Source organism: Phoca vitulina, unplaced genomic scaffold (assembly GCF_004348235.1).
Source record: "Phoca vitulina isolate PV1807 unplaced genomic scaffold, GSC_HSeal_1.0 scaffold47, whole genome shotgun sequence".
NCBI lineage: Eukaryota > Metazoa > Chordata > Mammalia > Carnivora > Phocidae > Phoca > Phoca vitulina.
In genome coordinates this window covers 10,042,027-10,057,052 of record NW_022589750.1, presented here as the reverse complement: position 1 = coordinate 10,057,052, position 15,026 = coordinate 10,042,027, and the positions used below count along the sequence as shown (strand labels likewise).

At 42.4% G+C, this 15,026-nt stretch overlaps 1 protein-coding gene across 2 annotated transcripts in view; it reads left to right on the top strand.

Moving 5' to 3' along the window:
* Nucleotides 1-363: 363 nt before the first annotated feature.
* Nucleotides 364-15,026, top strand: part of SPECC1 (sperm antigen with calponin homology and coiled-coil domains 1) — a 268,987-nt gene continuing 254,324 nt past the window's right edge. Inside the window, exon 1 of one of the 2 annotated variants that reach the window (XM_032431932.1) lies at nucleotides 364-449. The gene's annotated coding sequence lies outside the window, so the exon portion shown is untranslated. Of the gene's footprint in view, nucleotides 450-691; nucleotides 846-15,026 lie in introns of those variants that run through there. The other variant, XM_032431934.1, reaches the window with a different exon arrangement.

Genomic DNA, 15,026 nt, shown 5'->3' with positions numbered 1-15,026 from the left:
AATACAGTAAAAACCGAATAGCCTCCTTGTGATGGAGAATTTGCATTTCTACCAAGTTCCCACATGATCGATGCTGAAGCTGGTGGTCCAGGTACCACACTCTACACACCACTAATCTGGAGTGAGGAGAGGAGGCCCTAGGGCTCGACTGGGCGCTCCAGCATTTATCAGTCAGAAGCGGAGGTGAGCCCAAGAGAGACAGAAGAAGGACCGGGGAAGAAAGGACCACCACCAGTTTTTGGATGGAGAGCGGCAAAGGGCGAAGCTGCAGAGGCCCCGGGACTACATCTCCCAGGATGCCCCGCGCCGGCTCGCGCCCGCCCCCTGGAGGCGGCTCCCGGAGGCGCGGGTAGGATGCCAGGGACCTTTGGCGGAGCATCCGTGAGCGCGGGGAGCCGCGGCGGCTGCGGGCTGCGGCGGCGGCGGCGCGGCTGGAGCTAGCGGGGCCGGTGAGTAGGTGCGGCGCTGGTCGCCGGCTCCTTTGCGCCTCAGCCGCGTCGTCTTCCCGGGTCGAGAGGGCGAGCCCTGGGTTCCGAGGGTCCGGGAGCCGGGGCGCAGGACGGTCCGTCTGAGAGGGAAGACACTCTGCTGCCGTTGTCGCCGCGGTGGCCCCGGTCCCCCTCCGCCCGGCGGGTCCCGCCCCCAGCCCGGGACGGACGTCCTACCCCGTCCTGCCCACCCAGCCCGGGAGCTGCGGGACCGGCGCCGCAGGTGGCCGCGGCAGGGGGCCGCCCCTCTCCCCTCCGGGCCCCGGGGGTTGGCGCAGAAGCCCAGGACGGAGGGCCAGGTGACTCCGAGGACTGCGGCCCTGAGAGGCGCCCCCAGCCCTCGCCGGGGTGGGACAGGTGCGTGGGCACGCCCGACCGGGGCTCCCCGGGGCCCCCGGAGCCTCCCGCACCCCCCCCCCCCGGTGCTGTCCTGAGGCTGCTGTGTGTGTGTGTCGGGGACCGAGTAACCCTTGGCTGTCCTCCGCGTCCACAGAGCTCCGGCCCCCTTGTTGGCCTGGGGTGACCGGGGAAGGCTCTGGCCGCGCGTCTCCCGGGTCAGCTGGCGGTGTCCTGAGGGACCGTTTGGATGCTTAGGGGTGGCCGGTAATGCGGAGCCTGCCAGGAGTGCAACAGGAACAACCTCCTTCCCAAATATCTTTGAAATACAATTAATTTTGTGTCCTTATTTTTTTTTTTTAAAGCAAGTTTGACCCCGAATAGCTTATTTTTATTTTGTGCGAGCTGCAATTGGCAGCACGCAAGTTTATATAATAAGCAGTATAAGGTTTGAAAAAAATATTCCTCTGAAGGTGCTCTTCCTTGCCCTCTATCGGAAGAATGATGCTGGACTGGTTGGCATGCTTATCCATTAGTAACTGCGGTAGCTGCGGGCAGGAGATAAAGTGTTTTTGAGTAGAGTCACAGCTCAGCCCCTCAGGACCAGTTTTGGTTTGAGGAGATTTTTGTTATCTAGTTTCAGGCTCGATGGTATATCAACGTTTAAGATGGGAGAGGGGAGAAGGAGCAAAAGTTTGTCCACCCTAATTTCTTACTCTACAGAAAATAGCTTTGCATGAGTAACTCTCAAAGCAAGCACGGTTAATTTGGTAGCTAAGACTAGATCTGAAGCTCAGCCTTCATGCTAACCTCTATCAGTTTTAATAGTTTTTCAGTTGATTTGTTTGGCTGTTCTAGGTAAATAATCTCGTCATCTGTTAAGAAGCAGCAGATGTCTCTTATTTTCCATTGACCATCTTCTCTACAGTGTTGACTATTTTGTGCTTGGTTTTAGGGGAATGCTCTCATGGGATCGTCACTAAATATATTTTTATCGTATTAAGTAAGTTTTCATTTATGCCTACTTACTAAGAGTTTAAAAAGTTAGGGGTGGATATTGATTTCCACCCCCCCAAGTGCTTTTGTATAGCATATATTGATATGAACATGTAGATTTCTTCTTAAAATTGATAACATAGGTGATGCTGCTGCTAGATTTTCTGTGTCTAAAATCCTGGGATAGTTTAAAATGCACTTTTGGGTTGTTTGAAAGATTCAGTGAGCTAACATTTAATTAGAGTTTTGGTATTTATATTTATAAGTGAGATTGGTATATTCCCCCCCCCCGCCCACTTTTTTGGGGTCTAAATTCATAATTAGGGTTAGGCTGTCTTCAGTGATTCAATTGGGAAACTTTCCACCATGTTCTATGCTCTGGAGCAGAAGAATTATCTGTTCGTTGAAGTTTGGCAGAATCTGACTGCAGGCTGCCTGGGCTGCTGGTGATAATATTTTTTAAGAAGTTGGTATCAGTACTTAACTATCTTTTCTATTCTTTCCATGATCATGGATTTTTCTCAGGTTTTCTGTTTCTTCAAAGTCAATCTAATATTTTACATCTTCCCAGAAAATCATTAACATTATAGAAATTTAATATGTGTTAGCATAATGTTGTTTATAGTCTTCCGTTGTAAGAAAATAGCTCTTCTACATCTATGGTATGTTGTCTATCTTGTTCACACTTTTGTATGCGTGCTTTTTTTTTTTATTGGTCAGACTTGATTCATGCTTGCTTATTTTATTATCTTTTCAAAGCACCAGTTTCTGGATTTACTGATTAATCCTGTTAATTTTATTTTTCTGTGTCATCCACTTATGTTCTTAATCTTTCTTGCTACTTAATTTGAGTTTATGTCTGTAAGTTCTAGCCTTTTGAATTTGATGGCATCCATCATTGATGTAATCAATCCTCCTGAACAAGGCAAGAACATCTAATATTCTCATGCCAGTCACCTCCTATTTGCCTCTAAGCTCTGTTTTTACTTTAACTCTTTGCATTAGACATTATTGCTGATGTTACTATTATACTGATTTTCCAGGTCAATATTTATTAGACTTATCTACCTGTTTACCTACTTTCTTCACTCTTCATTCCTTCTTATATCATGATATTCTTCTTTGGATCATTTTCCTTTTCCCTGAAGTACACTCTTTAGAAATTCCTGCAGTGATGATGCATTCTCTGATTTTTTATAATATCTGAAAATGCTTTTATTTTGCCTGCACTCTTGAATTTTGGCTTCACCAGGTTTTTCTAAGCCATTGATTTCAAAGTTGTTGTTATTTTTCTAGCAGTTTTTAAAGATGTTGTGTGCCTGGAAGGCTTTGGGATCTCTGTTCTGCCATATTGTTGAAAGAAAGATGGAGATTTAAAAAAAAACAGAAATTAATTTGTAATCTAATGAACTGTCAGTTTTTGTGACATTTCCCTGTACAAAATTATAGATTTATTTCAAATTTCTTAATTACAAATCTTGTTCTCTGTCTCCTTAGCTTATTTTTTCTCTGTTTGACCTGTTGATTCTGAGACTTACGTTAAAGATTTCCACTATGATTCCCAGTGGGTTTCTTTGGTTCTATTAGTTTTGTAATAGGTATGTTTACGGGCCACCCATAAACAGTGTTTATACATTTACATGTATTTTTGAAGCTATGTTTTTAGACACTTTCAAGCTTTGCAATTCTTATATTTTCTCGTACCTTTGGGGAATACATAGTCATCTATTTTATTTAATTGTTTCTGCTTTTGGTTCTGTTTTGTTGGATATTAATACTGCTACATTTCCTTTATTTTTGTGAGTATGTATCTGGCTTATCTGTTTATATTCATTTATTTTCAATTTTCTGTGTTTTAGCTCTTATTCTTGCAATTAGCTTAGAGCTAGATTTTTGTTTTATTACTTAATGTTTGTGATTTTAAAAAATTATGGTAAAATACACATAAGGTTTACTGTCTTAACATTTTTAAGTGTACAGTTCACTAGTATTAAGTATATTCACATTATTGTCCAACCAATCTCCAGAACTTTTTCATCTTGCAAAATTGAAACTCTATACACATTAAACAACAACCACCCATTCCCTCCTCCCCCCAGCTCCTGGTAACCAGCACTCTACTTTTTGTCTTTATGAATTTTCATGTTCTAGGAACCTCATAAAGTACCTATGTATTTGTCTTTTTGTGACTGGTTTATTCCACTTAGCATAATGTCCCCAGGTCATTTGGTGTCATAGCATGTGTCAGAATTTTCTCCCTTTTTCAGGCTGAATAATATTCCATTGCATATATATACCACATTTTGCTTATCATTTCATTTCTCGGTTGCTTCTATATTTTAGCTGTTGTGAATAATGCTGCTATGAATATGGGTATACAAATATCTCTTGGAGACCCCACTTTCAACGCTTTTGGGCATATACCCAGAACTGGAATTGTGAGTCATATGGTAATTCTATATTTAACTTTTCAAGAAACTGCCAAACTATTTTTCATAGCAGCTGCACCATTTTACATACCCAACCAACAGGGCACAAGGGTTCCAATGTCTCCACATTCTCTACAACACTTGTTATTTTCTGGGTTTTTTTTTATTATTATGTTATGTTAATCACCATACATCACATCATTAGTTTTTGATGTAGTGTTCCATGATTCATTGTTTGCATATAACACCCAGTGCTCCATGCAGAACGTGCCATCTTTAATACCCATCACCAGGCTAGCCCATCCTCCCACCCCCCTCCCCTCTAGAACCCTCAGTTTGTTTTTCAGAGTCTCGGGAAACAAACTGAGGCTTGCTGGAATTTCTGGGGTTTTTTTTGATAGCATCTATCATTATCGGTGTGAAATCTTTGCCTTTCAGTAAGCAGCTTTAACCTGTTTATATTTATTTCAATTACTGATATTTGGGACCTGCTTCCTGCCATCTTATTTTATGTTTTCTATATCTTCTGCTTATTTCCTGCCAGCCACCATCCCTTTCCTACTTTTTGTTAGATTGACTGAATTTTTCTTAATCTATGTTATTCCTCTCAAGATACAGAAATTACAGATATTATTTCTACTCTATGTTAGGTACCTTTAAATTTGGAGGCATTTTTTTTTTTTATGGAGGTACAACATAAATGTGTAAAGGTACACACATGTTAAGTGTATAACTCCATGAATTTTAACAGGCTGAACACACATATATTCAGCACTCCAAACAAGAAACAACCTTTCCAACACTCCAGAATCTGCCCTCATGTGGCTTACCACCAAGAATAACCACTATGTTGATTTCTTTCTTTTTTTTAAAGATTTTATTTATTTAATTGACAGAGAGAAAGAGAGAGAGAGAGAGACAGCATGAGGGGGAACACAAGTAGGGGGAGTGGGAGAGGGAGAAGCAGGCTTCCAGCCGAGCAGGGAGCTTGATGCAGGGCTCGATCCCAGGACCCCAGGATCATGACCTGAGCTGAAGGCAGTCACTTAACCAACTGAGCCACCCAGGCGCCCCACCACTATGTTGATTTCTAACACAATGGATTAGTTTTACCTGTTTTCGTACTTTATATTGATAGAATCATAAGTATGTACTCTTTTATATCCAACTTCTTTCCATCAACATTACAGTTGTGTGGTTTGTCTATATTCCTTTTTTTTTTTTTTTTAAGATTTTATTTATTTATTTGAGAGAGAGGGCAAGCACAAGTGGGCAGAGGGGCATGGGGAGAAGCAGGCTCCCCACTGAGCAGGGAGCCTGATGCGGGACTCAGTCCCAGGACTCTGGGATCATGACCTGAGCCGAAGGCAGACGCTTAACCCACTGAGCCACCCAAGCGCCCATTTGTCTATATTCCTGAGTGTAGTTGTGGTTTGTCCACTCTCGTTGCGGTATATATTCCATTGCATGTATAGCCACGATGTAGATATCCATTTTACATGCTTGACATTTGGGTTGTTTGCAGTTTGGGGATGTCACGAATAGTACTGCTATGAACATTCTAGTACAGGTCTTTTGTGGAATGAATGTTTGCATTTCTGTCAAGTATATCTCTAGGAGGGGAATTGCTTGGTCACGGCATGTACGAAGAGTTTAAGTAAATACCGACAGTTTCCAACAGTGATTGTACCAACTTATGTACCTGAGAAGCATATGTGGTTGCTTCATATCCTTGTCATCTCTTGATAACTTTTGTCTTTTCCATTTTAGTCATCCTGGTGGGCATCACATTGTGGTTTAGATTCGTATTTCCCTGATAAATGAAATTGAGCTCTTTAGTTACCCTTAAATTTTCACACATGTCTAAACAATTTTTCTCTCTTGATGTTTAAAGATAATCTGTATATATGAACTCTTCATGATAAAGGAAGAATGAGCCTTAACATGACTTTATTTTTTTTTATTTTATTTTCTTATGTTATGTTAATCACCATACATCACATCATTAGTTTTTGATGTCGTGTTCCATGATTCATTGTTTGCGTATAACACCAAATGCTCCATTCAATACGTGCCCTCTTTAATATCCATCACCAGGCTAACCCCTCCCCCTAGCCCCCTCCCCTCTAGAACCCTCAGTTTGTTTCTCAGAGTTCTGTTTCATCTCCCCCTCCAATTGCCCTCTTCATTTTTCCCTTCCTACTATCTTCTTTTTTTTAAACATATAATGTATTACTTGTTTCAGAGGTACAGGTCTGTGCTTCATCAGTCTTACACAATTCACAGCACTCACCATAGCACATACCCTCCCCAATGTCTGCACCCAGCCACCCCATCCCTCCCCCCCTCCACTCCAGCAACTCTCAGTTTGTTTCCTGAGGTTAAGAATTCCTCATATCAGTGAGATTGTATGATACATGTCTTTCTCTGATTGACTTATTTCGCTTAGCATAATACCCTCTAGTTCCATCCACATGGTTGCAAATGGCAAGATATCGTTTTTTTTTTTTTGATGGCTGCATAATATTCCATTGTATATATGCACCACATCTTCTTTATCCATTCATCTGTTGATGGACATCTTAGCTCTTTCCATAGTTTGGCTACTGTGGACATTGCTGCTATAAACATTGGGGTACACATACCCCTTCGGATCACTACATTTGTATTTTTGGGGTAAATACCCAGTAGTGCAATTGCTGAGTTGTACGGTAGCTCTATTTTCAACTTTTTGAGGAACCTCCATACTGTTTTCCAGAGTGGCTGCACCAGCTTGCATTCCCACCAACAGTGTGGGAGGGTTCCCCTTTCTCTCCATCCTCGCCAACATCTGTCGTTTCCTGACTTGTTAATTTTAGCCATTCTGACTGGTGTGAGGTGGTATCTCATTGAGGTTTTGATTTGGATTTCACTGATGCTGAGTGATATTGAGCGCTTTTTCATGTGTCTGTTGGCCATTTGGATGTCTTCTTTGGAAAAATGTCTGTTCATGTCTTCTGCCCATTTCTTGATTGGATTGTTTGTTCTTTGGGTGTTGAGTTTGATAAGTTCTTTATAGATTTTGGATACTAGCCCTTTATCTGATATGTCATTTGCAAATATCTTCTCCCATTCTGTCGGTTATCTTTTGGTTTTGTTGACTCTTTCCTTTGCTGTGCAAAAGCTTTTTATCTTGATGAAGTCTCAATAGTTCATTTTTGACCTTGCTTCCCTTGCCTTTGGCGATGTTTCTAGGAAGAAGTTGCTGCATCTGAGGTCGAAGAGGTTGCTGCCTGTATTCTCCTCTAGGATTTTGATGAACTCCTGTCTCACATTCATCCATTTGAGTCTATTGTGTGTTGTGTAGGGAAACGGTCCAGTTTTATTCTTCTGCATGTGGCTGTCCAATTTTCCCAACACCATTTGTTGAAGAGACTGTCTTTTTTCCATTGGACATTCTTTCCTGCTTTGTCGAAGATTAGTTGACCATAGAGTTGAGGGTCCATTTCTGGGCTCTCTATTCTGTTCCATTGATCTATGTGTCTGTTTTTGTGCCAGTACCATACTGTCTTGATGATGACAGCTTTGTAATAAACCTGGAAGTCCGGAATTGTGATGCCGCCAGCTTTGCTTTTCTTTTTCAACATTCCTCTGGCTATGCAGGGTCTTTTCTGGTTCCATACAAATTTTAGGATTATTTGTTCCATTTCTTTGAAAAAAGTGGATGGTATTTTGATAGGGATTGCATTAAATGTGTAGATTGCTCTAGGTAGCATTGACATCTTCACAATATTTGTTCTTCCAATCCATGAGCATGGAACGTTTTTCCATTTCTTTGTGTCTTCCTCAATTTCTTTCATGAGTATTTTATAGTTTTCTGAGTACAGATTCTTTGCCTCTTTGGTTAGATTTATTCCTAGGTATCTAATGGTTTTGGGTTCAATTGTAAATGGGATCACCGCCTTAATTTCTCTTCCTTCTGTCTTGTTGTTGGTATATATGAATGCAACTGATTTCTGTGCATTGATTTTATATCCTGCCACTTTACTGAATTCCTGTATGAATTCTAGCAGTTTTGGGGTGGAGTCTTTTGGGTTTTCCACATAAAGTATCATATTATCTGCAAAAGTGAGAGTTGACTTCTTTGACAATTCAGATGCCTTTTATTTCTTTTTGTTGTCTGATTGCTGTGGCTAGGACTTCTAATACTATGTTGAATAGCAGTGGTGATAGTGGACATCCCTGCCGTGTTCCTGACCTTAGGGGGAAAGCTCTCAGTTTTTCCCCATTGGGATCATTCCCTTAACATGACTTTAATTCTGTCTCGTATTAAGATCCTATGGGATTTTCGGCTTTTGTACATTATGCATAAGCAGTTATGTTTTACTAATTATTTGCTCATCAGTTATAAATTTGGCAATTATTTGCTCATCATTGGTTCTTTTATGAATCCCTAAGGAATTTTTTTTTCCCATGAGATTTTGTGGATGGTAAACTTTCTGAGCCCTTGCATGTTTAAAATGTTTTATTTTGCTTTTCTGAATGAGTACGCTTGACTGAGGCTAGGATTCTAGGTTGAAAACCTCTGCATTTGGGGGTGCCTGGGTGGCTTGGTTGGGTTAGCATCTGCCTTCAGCTCAGGTCATGATCCCAGCCTGCTTCTCCCTCTCCATCTGCCCCATTCCCACCCCCACACTTGTGCTTGAGCTCTGTCTCTCTTTGTGTGTGTATCTCAAATAAATAAATGAAATCTTTAAAAAAAAAAAAAAGCCTCTGCATTTTGAAGATAATTCTTCATTTTCTGCTGGTATCTAGTGTGGTTGATGAGAAGTTTCTGCAGTCTGATTTCTGTTTCTTTATGTTAACCTGTTTAATTTCTCTGAAGCTTTACCATTTTTTCTTGTCCTTGGTATTCAAAAACTTCACTATTTGTTCAGGGGTAGTTCTCTTCTGTTCTTCCTGCTCAGTGCTTCATGGTCCCTTTCTTTCCAAAGATCAATGCATTTCTGTGGCACGGGAGAAGTTTCTCTTTGAGTATTTCCTTGCCTCCATTTCTTTATTGTCTTTTCCTGGAATTACTATTAAATAGGTACCAGAATTTCGCAATTTGTCTTTCATGTTTCTGGACTTTCTTCTGAGATGATCTGCCTCCTTATCTTTATGAGCCGCATTTTCTGAGATTCCTTGCCTTGGCCTTTCCTGTTTACTAATCTCTTGTTTGGCTTTGTCCAGTTAACTCTCCAGTCCATCTGTTGAGTGTTTTTCAATGTTGATTATCATATATTTAACTTTCAAAGTCTCCACTTTGTAAAATTTAGCTTTTAGAATAGATAAGATATTCAGTGTTCAAAAACCATACTGTTCTAAAAAGCTATGAGTGAAAGGTCTTCCCCCATCTGCCCACTTCTCCCTCACCCCACAAGCAGGTAGCCACGTTCCTGTTTCTTATATGTCCCTCCAAAGTCTCTTTATGCAAATACAATTCAATATGAATTTGATTCTTAATCCCTCCTCTTTTTTTTTTTTTTGCACAAATAATAGCATTATTCCAGGTACTGCCCTTCACCCTGCTTTTTAATTTCATGACGTAGAGATCTTCACCTCTCAGCTGCTTGCTTTCCTGGATAGAGTGTCCCCTCAAATCTTCCTGAGGATGTTTAATAATTTCTTCTACTCTACTAACTCTCTTTCCTTGGGTATGCATTCTATTGACTTGATGTCCCCATTTTGTGACATTGAATAAAACCTCAGTGACTCTTCCTCTGATGCTCATCTTTGCGTTTGCAGATTCCTGTTTTCCTGCCCATGCTATTTGCCATCGGCTGCCCCTGGTGATTGTTGAAGAGTTGCACCGAGGTGCTGAGCGGGGTGTATATTCCAGGCGAGGGGCCATTTGTTGGGGGCGGCTCAGCGTACGTGGGGGAGGGTCCAGTAGTCCAGGCTGTTCTGAATGCAGTTCCCCAGTTCATCAGGTTGTCATATTCTGTCCCTGCCCCTCTCTCTCTGCAGCCTCAGAGCTCCAAGCCCCTTATCATTTTCCACTGCTTGACAGCCCCCTCCCAGGCGTGCATGGGGCTGTGGTTTGCTCAGGCAATATGATTCTGAGTACTTTCTGCCTTTAAGAAATTTCTTAGACGTTCTAGTTACCCAGTGGCACTGTTTCTTTTTTTTTTTTTCTCAAGGTCTCTTACTGATTTAATATTGTTAAAAAAGTGGTTTTGCCATTCCATAGAATTTTAGGCCACCCGGGAAGCAGAAGGATGTGTTTAGCCCATTATCTTAGTCCAATCTCCACTATTATCTTTTATTTGGAACTTATCTGTATGTCGGAGGTTTGCAAGACCACCCCCAGAGTCAGTGATGCGCTAGGTCTCACAGGACTCAGCATATTGTCATATTCATGGCTGTGATGTATAACATCGAAAGATACAAAGCAAAATCAGCCCAGAGGAAAGGTGCACGATGCCAAGTCCAGAGGACACTAGCTTCCAAGAGTCCTCTCTTGGAAGGAGAGACATGTTTAATTCCCCCAGGATGTTGTGACAGCATGTATGTAATGCTGTCCGCCAGGGAAGCTCACTAGAGACTCGGGGCCCGTGGTTTTTACCAGGGACTGGTCATGGAGGTGCCTTCTTCCTACACATCCAAAACTTCAGGCTCCCAGAAGGAAAGCAGGTGTTCAGTGTAAACCACGGGGTTTGTACAAACTGCTTGGGCCAGTGGGACTCTCTTATCAATTCTGCAAATGTTAGGACCCCCACCCCCACCCCCCAAACCTAAGTTCTCTGATGTCAGCCAGGGGCTAACCTTGCAAGCCGGGCCTTTTTGAGAATTGCAGTCTCAAGCCTGCTATGTTAATTGTTTCCTGCAACGTTTCCCTCCTAGTTTCCACAGAAAAAGGTGGGTACCTTACCTGGAAATGGCTTCTCACTGCCAGATCATCAAGTGTTTTTTGCTCCCTCTCTGAGGAGGGAGCAACATTTTTGAATATTAAGATACAAACGGTGGGTAAAGAAGTATTTGCTGACTTCGGAAGAAGCCAGAGTGTGGCCTGTCAAACATCCTTGAAAGGATATCAGTGGTAGAGCATGGGGGAGCCACTCAACTATTTTAAATTATTTTTTTTTCCCCTATTGGCCTCTGGTCACTTCGAGATGGCAGGTGGCTTATCATCGGACACAGCAATCTGCAACTTAAAATACACCTTCTCCACAGAACCATTCTGATCACCCCAGTCCGTCTCAGTCTCTGTTCCCCCAAATCTGGCCATGGCTCTGCTCATGGAGCATTTCCTCACTTCTCTTCCGTGCTTGTATTAGATGGTTTTGTTGCTTCACCCTTTGGGGCTGAGTTTAATCTCCCACGAGATCGAGAATTCCCTGAGGACCAAGCAGCAACTCCTACTCAGTTACGTTAGCTGTGCCTCTCGAGTGGGCGAAATGGTTATAGTTGGTGCCTGTTAATGCTTGTTGAAGGAACAGCTGCAGGAAAGTAGGAAACAGTAGGAAACATTCTGTCCCCTGCTTAACACGTGGCTGATTTTTTGTTCTGTGATGAGGATGATGCTGGGAAGCGCCAAGCTGCCATTAGCTGTTCGGATTGTCTGAGTTCTGTCTCCGCAGGCAGCAGATGGTATAATTGTATAATTAAAGGTTTTTGTTTGAGAGGTTTTCTGAGGTCACTGAAACTGCATGGGGGCTTAGATCCCAAACCATTTTTTTTCTTCCTAACCCTACAGAATGTATCTGGTTGTAGACTTGTTTCTTCCCTCTCCCCCCTCAGGTGTGGGGAATGACTAATCATAATCTCATTCTTAGCACTTTATCATCATTGGTCCATGCAAGCCCCTCTCTTGTCTTGCACACTTGTTCATGCATTTGTTCATTGATTCATTCATTCCTTTCTATGCTGTGTACCCCATGCTTACTCTCCTCCCTCCATTAGCAAACTACTCTAATGCGTTTGATATACATGCTTTTGTTATATGTGTACTTAAAAATGCATACTGTGTTTTGCGTGCATGTGTTTTTCATTTACATAAATGGTGTCATGTTATAGCTGTCACTCTCTTTCATACTGTTGTCATTCACCACTATGTTTTTATGACCTGTCCCTGTTGCTGTGTGATTATCTGGTCTGTCTGTGTATCCACTACATCTTGCCTCTCTCTCATCCGGTGATGGACACACAGACATTGATTCCTACCCCCAGACACTTCAAACAATGCTGAATGGAACTCTTGTGCATGTCCCCGTATGGTCTATGCGAGAATCTCTTTGAGGTTTAGACGCAGGACTAGGATTTCCTGGTCATAGTATGTGCCTGTGGTTAATAGAACCAAGTATTGTCCAGTCAGTCTTGAGCATGTCTGCACCACCTACCTTTCCCCAGCAGTGCCCAGGATTTTGGTTTTACCTTTTGATATGTTAATTGAGAGCACTTTAATAATCAAGACATTTCACATAAAAATCCGTTATCTCTAGCCTCTGTTGGATAAATAGTATTTCATCATTGGCTAAAGTCACGGGGTGGTAGCTTCCTCCTTTAGCTAGGACACAAGTTCTCCCTGACCCGGCTGGCCCCACTCACTCTCTTGACCTCCTGGTCCCTGTAGTTGTTTGGGTTTAAGGCCAGCCCGTCTTGTACGTGAAACGATACCTCGGAAATAAACAAGCTGGTGCCGATATTCATGAAGATGTTAGATGAGCATGGTTTTGGGGTCAAGTGGACTCAAGTGGCAAGCACAGCAGTGGTTGTTATATCTCATGACACTGACTGGGGGTCAGTAAGGTAACAGAAAACAGACGGAATGTGCCCACCCTCTTAGAGCAGTAATAACTCATTCTTTTCAACCCTTTCGGTATTGTCTCTTATTTTGACATACAAAAAGGCCATAGCTCAGGGGAGTCCGCATATGAGTGGAAACTCTAAACCAGGGGTTTGAAAACTTTTTCTTTTTTTTTTTTTATTTTTTTATTTTTTTAAAGATTTTTATTTATTCATTTGCGAGAGAGACGGAGAGAGAACAAGCAGAGGGAGAGGCAGAGGGAGAGGGAGAAGCAGGCTCCCTGCTGAGCAAGGAGCCCGATGCGGGACTCGATCCCAGGACCCTGGGATCATGACCTGAGCCGAAGGCAGACGCTCAATGACTGAGCCACCCAGGCGCCCCTGAAAACTTTTTCTATAAAGAGCCAGATACTATTTTAGGATTCCCAGGGTCATACAGTCTCTCTCATAACTACTCTCTCTCATAACTACTCTAAGGGCTGGCGTGGAGCCTACTTAAAAAAATTGGCAAAATGAATTCAGCAGAATTAAAAAAGTAATACGTTTTGACCAAATATATTTATATATTATATATACATATATATATATGATATATATATATGTATATATTTTAAAATAAGCTCCACATCCAGCACAGAGCCCAACATGGGGCTCAAACTCATGACCATGAGATCAAGATCTGAGCCAAGAACAAGAGTTGGGTGCTCAACTGACTGAGCCACCCAGGTGCCTCTTGGCCAGATTGTTTTTATTCCAGGAATTCAAGAATGGTTTGATATAAGGACATATGCAGTTTAATACATTGTATATATAATAAAAGGGGAAAGCTATAGAATCATGTTGAGAGGTACTGAAAAAGCACTTAATAGAATTTGACTTGAATCTTGTCAGTCCTTGAGAAGCTTTTGTGTTCCCTGCCTTCCACGTGTGCAGGCTTCCTTGCCTGGCTGACTTTCTCACCTTTTTATTGCTCTGGCAAATCCTTGCTCATTAGTTGTATAATTTTTCATTCATCATGTTTTTTTGTGAATCCTCTCTTGTGTACCCCTGTGTGGAATAAGTTGCCCAATTCTCTCTAGTGCAGTAAGGCTCCATCCATATCTCTGTCCTTGCATTTCGATGGTCGTTCTCAGTTTCTCTTCGTACTTAGTTGATTTCCTTCTGTAGGAGCCAAGTGCAATGTCAGGACCCAGAGATACAGAGACAGATTAGACATCGCCCGGGTATCCGCCTCTTCACCGTCAGACTCAGTCCCACCCTTCTCCCATTCTCTATGTTGGAAGGAGCTGATTCTGCCAACTTCACTTTGCAGGCTCCTTTGTCAAATGCCGCTGGCGAAGGGTGGCTAGGAAAAGGCACTAGTGGGAGATTGGAAGGTGAGGGGAAGGCAGAAGCCAGGGGACGTCTCTCCCCGTTTTCTGCTTTGAACAGTATCTCTGGGGTGGTTCCAACTCCAGCTGTGTGACACTGGCCTCTGGTGATACCACCTTCTTCCTTTCCCCTCTAGGCTTAAGTGTGCTGGATGTGTCCTACTCCGGGGTGGCTCACCATCCCGCCATCCCATTTGGCTGCTTAGCCCTTCCCCAGACCTTGTAACTACTTCCCATATTAAATTCCCTCTATTGAACTACCTCTTTTGAATTCTGTTTTCTTGATTGGACCCTGCCCGGTTTAGACAAGAATGTTACTTCTGTGTGCCCACAGTCTTATGGGAAAAATGGACATTAAAACAACTGTAATTTTTTTTCTGTTCAATGATCCTTCCTTCCTTCTTCTGGAAGTAGATTTTGCTTTGGGCGCAGGGATTGGCCATGACCCAGATTGAAACAGTCATGGAACTTCATACATACTCCCTGTTCACAAAGATTTTTCCAGGGGTGACCATGTCATCCATACCAGGCTAATCACTTTTCTTTGGATAGTTCAAAATGGAGCCAGTAGAGCAAGAGGCCCCTTTGTTCCCGGGAGCTATAAGGATGCGTGAACTCCATGGGAGCTTGGTCCTTGTTTT